At 34.9% G+C, this 7,500-nt stretch overlaps 2 protein-coding genes across 2 annotated transcripts in view; one reads left to right on the plus strand and one right to left on the minus strand.

The window, feature by feature from the left end:
* The window catches only part of LOC137651338 (F-box only protein 32-like), a 203,417-nt gene that overhangs the window by 56,799 nt on the left and 139,118 nt on the right, over positions 1-7,500 (minus strand). The gene's annotated exons all lie outside the window — the stretch shown is intronic.
* Positions 1-7,500, plus strand: part of LOC137650448 (F-box only protein 25-like) — a 28,369-nt gene that overhangs the window by 11,080 nt on the left and 9,789 nt on the right. The gene's annotated exons all lie outside the window — the stretch shown is intronic.

A 7,500-nucleotide genomic window follows, 5' to 3' on the forward strand; every position in this document is an offset into this window, starting at 1 on the left:
TCTAATCCCCGTAGAGGCATTGCATCATATGAATTTTAAATTTTAAAGTCCTTCCTTTCTAATACCCATCCTTGCTACAACTTCCTCTCTCTCTCTCTCTCTCTCTCTCTCTCTCTCTCTCTCTCTCTCTCTCTCTCTCTCTCTCTCTCTCTCTCTCAAGTTGGTAGGTTTAATGAGAGAAAATATTCCCTCCTATTTAAAGAGCAAGTGTCTGGATATATATATATATATATATATATATATATATATATATATATATATATATATATATATATATATATGCCTATATATATCGATAGATAGATAGATAAATAGATGGATCGATAGATACTTATATTTCTTTCCTGTCACGCTGACTACTCGGGGTATAGGGGGAAGAGGGAGTAGTCATACCCCGGTGAGAGCGGGTACCCAGGCAGGTAATTAGGAAAGAGGGAGAGGGTGGGAAGAGATTGAATCTCTGCTTGTGTATATATCTATCTAAATACTTAGGCGTATTTTTTTATATTCTTAAAACGCCTTTTGGAAGTTACCCTCTTCATCGCTTCACAAGTTCCTCTTCATTACACTTCATTCGATGCATTTATGCAAGGCCAACATGCGCCGTCACTGCATATATATCCAGTGTTCGTTTTTACTGTCGGCTCTGCCTTCAGTTTAGCTGCACTTCATTATTTGAATACTAGTGTACGTTACCCGTCAAAAATGATGGCTAAATATTCACCGTATATTATATATATATATATATATATATATATATATATATATATATATATATATATATATATATATATATATATATATATATGTATATATATATACTGTATATATACACACATATATATATATATATATATATATATATATATATATATATATATATATATGTATATATATATATATATATATATATATATATATATTATATATTTACTTTTGGAATCTTTAATTCTACCAACCGTATTATGATTCATTTATATTTTTAATATTTTTCGTCTTATTTTTATGATTTATTTCATATATTCATAATTGTAACATTTAAAAAAAAACAAATCACCTTTTTATTTCGTATAATTTATTTCACATCGTTTGCTTCATTATTATTTTTTTTATTATTATTGTTATTCTTCTTCTTCTTCTTCTTCTTCTTCTTCTTCTTCTTCTTCTTCTTCTTCTTCTTCTTCTTCTTCTTCTGTTATTATTATTATTATTATTATTATTATTATTATTATTATTACAAGCTAAGCTACACCCTAGTTGAAAACCAGGATGCTATAAGCCCAAGAGCTCCAACAGGAAAAATACCCAAGTAAGAAAAGGAAACAAGGAAAGGAATAAACTACAAGAGAAGTAATAAACAATTAAAATTAAATATTCTATCTATCTATCTATCTATCTATCTATATATATATATATATATATATATATATATATATATATATATATATATATATATATATATATATATATATATATATATATATAAAGTTATCAACCTATCCACAGAAGGGACTTCACTTGGCAATCCAAAATTTGGTCGCATTTCTAATTTCTCCAAAAGCTGCCACGGAGCAAGAGCCCGTGCGGGCAAAAGTAAAAAATATTGAATGAAATAAAAGGTATATATATTCCGTCGAAGATTAATTATCATTACGAGACTTTTGAAAACAAATCATTGCATCGTGTCAAGAAATTTAATATTGGAAAATACATTTTTAGAATTTTTTTTTTTTACTTAAACTTAAAATTACCTTTAGTTTGGGTCTCAGGAAGGTGCATTGAAATTATGGCTTTATGAATTTGTTGAAATAAGATTTTAGGCCTAATTCTATTGCATTCGAACTCGACTGATTTTGAACGGTCAAGAAATAAAACTCTCTCTCTCTCTCTCTCTCTCTCTCTCTCTCTCTCTCTCTCTCTCTCTCTCTCTCTCTCTCTCTCTCTGCAATTGCTTGTGACAAGATAGGAAAGAAATATGATTTCGTCGTCTCGGTAATATTGGTAGGTCTATCTCAACGTGTGATATTATTTATAAAATCAGTATTGTGTGTGTGTGTGTGTGTGTGTGTGTGTGTGTGTGTGTGTGTGTGTGAGAGAGAGAGAGAGAGAAAGAGAGAGAGAGAGAGACTTGTTGACAGTAATTTAGCATTTGGCATTATTTGTCTACTTTCAGATACATTAAAGTCTACGCACGTAACACGCCAGTTTTCATCATTTTTCATCATCGTGTTTTAAACGTAAAAGTTTCGAGATCAGATATTTTGAATATTAAATATTCACTTTTTAATTTCAATTCATTTAAGAGAAAAACAAACCATAGAGTGTGAGTAAAAAGATAGAGAAATAATGAAATGAGGAGAATATCAAGGCTTACGTTATTTATTGAGCCACTAATTGTAAGAGATTTTTTATTTCGTAAGTGTCCACGCGCTAACTTCCATTAACTTTCGCTCTTTTTCAATTATCCTTAAAATTCCTTAACTTTACAACAACCTGTTTTTCTATCTGGGAATCATCTCACGTTGCACCCACTTTCTTGCTTTCAAATACTCATTTGATAGTGGCTTTTTGTTGTATGAAAAGATTGAAATTGGGTATGTCTAGTCTAGTCTATCTATCTATCTATCTATCTAAATGTGTATGTAATTACTTTAGTAGTAGTAGTAGTAGTAGTAGTAGTAGTAGTAGTAGTAGTAGTAGTAGTAGTAAAGAAAAAAAAGAATTTTATAAATTATTTGTAGAAAACTCCACGGGAGTTCCTCTACATTTTTCACAAGTTCATCTAACCTTAATTATCAATGTACATTTTCTTCTTTCGAACAACTTATAACGTCCTAATCGGATTATAAGATTTCTTATATAATTATTTATTATGATCCTCGTATCATGGTGGCTCCCTTTTTTTTTTTGGTGGCTCCATTTTTTTTATTTTTTTTTTTTTATCTTATCGACAATATAGATATTACTAATACGATCTATGTAAAGTATGACTGATTATTGTAATTGCGATATGTGCTTGAATATGAACCCCTTAGTATCAGCCAAGTTTTGTTCTCCGCTGAGATATTTTGGGAAGATTCTGATCTCATGGGTCAACCATTTCGACCAATGTATAGGCCTACTGTGTAGTCTTTTTTTTTTTTTAAAGGTTTTAAAGGTTGCTCATGAATGGCAGAGGCAAGGGACAGAACAATGTCCTAGAGTCTGATATACATATGATTAGTGTCTTAGCCCTTTCTCTATCAAGCCAAGACCAGGGAGGGTCAGGCAATGGCTTCTAGGGACTCTGCAGGTAGACTTATGGGTTTCCTCTAAGCTCCCCCCCCCCTAGTCTCTCAAGGATGGTAAGGTTACAGACACTACCAGAAAAAATCGAACTTTAGCGGGCTGGTACTCCCGTCCAACAGATTGTCAGGCAGGGATGTTTCCAATAGGCTGCCACAACCTTGTTTCAAAAGAAACAATTTTCAGGCCTATTTCAAACGTTCCTGTCTGGTGTTCTGCTGGACGGGAGATCGAGTCCCGCTCAAACTCGATAGTTTCTTCTGTCTGCAACCTCACCATCTTTGTGAGCTAAGGAAGGGTTAGTTTGGGGGAGCCTATTGGTGTATCTACTGAGTCCTCAACAGCCATTGCCTGGTCCTCCGTGGTCCTATCTTGGGAGGAGAGGGTGCTTGTTTGAGGGAGCCTATAGGTCTATCTACTGAGTCCTCAACAGCCATTGCCTGTCCCTCCCTGGTCCTATCTTGGGAGGAGAGGGTGCTTGTTTGAGGGAGCCTATAGGTCTATCTACTGAGTCCTCGGCAGGCATTGCCTGGTCCTCCGTGGTCCTATCTTGGGAAGAGAGGGTGCTTGGGCTATGGTCAGTCTCTAGGGCATTGTCACTGCCCCTTGCCTCTGCCATTCATGACGACCTTTGAACTCTTAAAATGAATGATCCCACGGCCTTCAACAAACAAAATTCTCGTTACCCAGATCAAGGAATGAAACTCCTGGTGCAGCACTATACTGTGGGCTTTGTTTATTGTTGAGTTCACTAAATTAGTCCGTAGCTTGTTATTCAGCCTCCCTTTCCAGCTAACTTGAATCCATATGAATACTATTTATGATTCACAATGTCTTTACAGTTCGTTTTCACTTAATTTCATTAACATAATTTACTAAAGCAATAGTTCTTGTAGTGTCTGCAACCTCACCATTGTTCTGAGCTAAGGATGACTGGTTTGGAGATGCCTAAAGGTCTACCTGCTGAGTCATCAGCAGCCATTGCCTGGCCCTCCCTGGTCCCATCTTGGGTGGAGAGTGGCCTTGGGCGCTGATCATATGTATGTATGGTCCGTCTCTAGGTCATTGTCTAGTATTCATGAGGGACCTTTAAATATGTATGCATATGTATCCAAGTATTGAGACGGTATTCTAACAGTCTATGATTCCAGATAAGGAACAGCACAAAAGGCTCATTAGCAATGCGTCGAACACCCTCACACATAAGGCGCCATTCAACCTCAAATTTTGGATTTTGTAATTTTACCAAATTTTGGATTTTGTAATTTTACCGTCATATCCCCCTTTGAACATAAAAAAAACCATTTTTTGCAAAATATAAATAAATAATTAAAGGCCAAGATAGTGTTTTTTTTTTTTTTTTTTTTTTTTTTTTTTTTACAAAAATTTCATCCATGAAAATATTCCTGTAATTTCATTACAACCAAAGTATTTGTTATGAAATTTTATTTATGAAACATTGTTGTACTCGAGTGATCAAAACGAATCTACTTTGATGTCATTGTTATAATGAAGAATCACCAATATTCATTTCCCTTTGTCTTTATGTTCAAAGTGAACCCATTTGTTGGAAGTCAGTCACACGGTGCATCAAACCAGATATTCATATTTGTGTGACATCGTTAATCATAGTTGTTTGACATCATTCATTCGGTGGTGCAGAGTTGCCAGGTTGGCCTTTTTTCGGGCCCAAAGACTTAAACTTGGCTTTTTTTTCGCGCTAGATACCTAAATTTGGCCTTTTTTTAAATTGGTTAGCTTAAATGCTATATTTTCGGCCTTTTTCTACTATTACGTTGGCCTTTTAAAGCTGTAGTTGATTAGACGTTGGCCTTTCTCAGTTGGAAAACCTGGCAACCCTGCGGTGGTGATCTTCCGCTGAGCCAGAGATTACAACTTTGATAGTGTGAGCTTTTCTCGTGATTTTGGTAAGAGATTATTATTATCAAGGTCCATACAGTATATACATATACCAAGGCAATTTCCCAATTTTTGGGGGTAGCCGACATCAAACAAATGAAAAAAAGGGGACCTTTCCTCCTTACGTTCCTCCCAGCCTGACAAGGGACTCAACCGAGTTCGGCTGGTACTGCTAGGGGTGCCACAGTGTTCAAAGTCTATAGAATACCTTTTCTATAGACTTTTTTTTTTATTCGGGGTAGATATTTAAACTCCCCTGTGAACTTCACCGACGGCTCTGTTCTCAAATGAATATGGTAAGATTTTTATGAATGATCTACCTATTTATTATTATTATTATTACTAGCCAAGCTACAACCCTAGTTGGAAAAGCAAGATGCTATAAGCCCAAGGGCTCCAATAGGGAAAAATAGCCCAGTGAGGAAAGGAAATAAGGAAATAAATAAATGATGAGAATAAATGAACAATAAATCATTCTAAAAACAGTAACAACGTCTAAACAGATATGTCCTATATAAACTATGAACAACGTCAAAAACAGATATGTCCTATATAAACTATTAACAACGTCAAAAACAGATATGTCCTATATGAACTATTAACAACGTCAAAAACAGATATGTCCTATATAAACTATTAACAACGTCAAAAACAGATATGTCCTATATAAACTATTAACAACGTCAAAAACAGATATGTCCTATATAAACTATTAACAACGTCAAAAACAGATATGTCCTATATAAACTATTAACAACGTCAAAAACAGATATGTCCTATATAAACTATTAACAACGTCAAAAACATATGTCCTACATAAACTATGAACAACGTCAAAAACAGATATATCCTATATAAACCATAGAAATACTCATGTCAGCCTGGACAATATAAAAACATTTGCTCCTACTTTGAACTTTTGAAGTTCTACTGATTCAACTACCCGATTAGGAAGATCATTCCACAACTTGGTAACAGCTGGAACTTCAGAAGTTCAAAATTGCAGTGAATGTTTTCATGTTGAAGAGGTTGATATAAGTCTCTCTTCATTGCTTATGTATGGCAGATCTGTTTTAACATTTTTACCGATATTAAAATGTTTTTTTTTTATTCAATTCGTTGCTTATCGTGTAGCTTATTTGTTTCCTTATTTCCTTTCCTCACTGGGGTATTTTCCCTTTTGGAACCCTTGGGCTTACAGCATCCTGTTTTTCTAACTAGGTTTGTAGCTTAGCTAGTGATGATAATGATAACAATAATAAGATGATTATGTAGGAAGGAATTGACTTAGGAGAACAGGTTGAAAGTAAAATTCAGAGAGCAACGCAGTTGATAATAAAGAAAAAAAAAACACTTTATAAAGAAACTTTAGCTCTGCATACAGTATGCCTTTGAAGAAATACAGTGTACAGTGAGAGTTTAGTTATTTTTATTATTTTTCCTTAGTTTTATTCAAGGTAAGAAGTTAGTGATGAAACACAGTACCATTGGTTTATTGATATTTTGTGATTAGAGACTAGTAAGTACGAAATAGCCGTTGTTCTCTAATCGTGGGGTTTGCCATATTCTCTGTACCATGATCTTCCACTATCTTGGGTTATAGTTGTCTTGCTTGAGGGTACACTTGCGCACACGATTCTATCTGTTTCCTTATTTCATTTCCTCACTGAGCTATTTTCCCTGTTGCTTTTCCAACTAGTCATTTTTTTTTAGCGAGGCAGATTTGCACCGACTCGCAGCGGTGCCCTTTTAGCTCGGAAAAGTTTCCTGATCGCTGATTGGTTAGAATTATATTGTCCAACCAATCAGTGATCAGGAAACTTTTCCGAGCTAAAAGGGCACCGCTGCGAGTCGGTGCAAATCTGCCTCGCTAAAAAAGAATTCACTCTAGGGTTATAGCTTAGCCTCACCCACTGATGACGTCATAGTCAATCACGTTTTCTATGACGTCATCAGGAGGTGGGGCTTATTTTGCCTTGGAATCTCTGCGGCGACTTTTGTAATAATATAATCACGCAGGCAAATTATACTGTTTCCTTATTTCCTTTCCTCGCTGGGCTATTTTCCCTGTTGGAGCCCTTGGGATTATAACATCCTGCTTTTCCAACTAGGGTTATTGCTTAGCTATTAGTAATAATAGTAATAATTACCGTGATTATTTTGTTTTTCGAGTCAAAGGTTCGAATAACACAAAAATATCTTTAGTTAATCGTCAGTCTTTTCGTGATTTCAGGTTAGTCTTTGAGGAGGAGCAGGATGAGACATATGCTAACCTTGAGCCTTTCGTGATTCCAG

This window comes from Palaemon carinicauda, chromosome 12 (genome assembly GCF_036898095.1).
Source record: "Palaemon carinicauda isolate YSFRI2023 chromosome 12, ASM3689809v2, whole genome shotgun sequence".
NCBI lineage: Eukaryota > Metazoa > Arthropoda > Malacostraca > Decapoda > Palaemonidae > Palaemon > Palaemon carinicauda.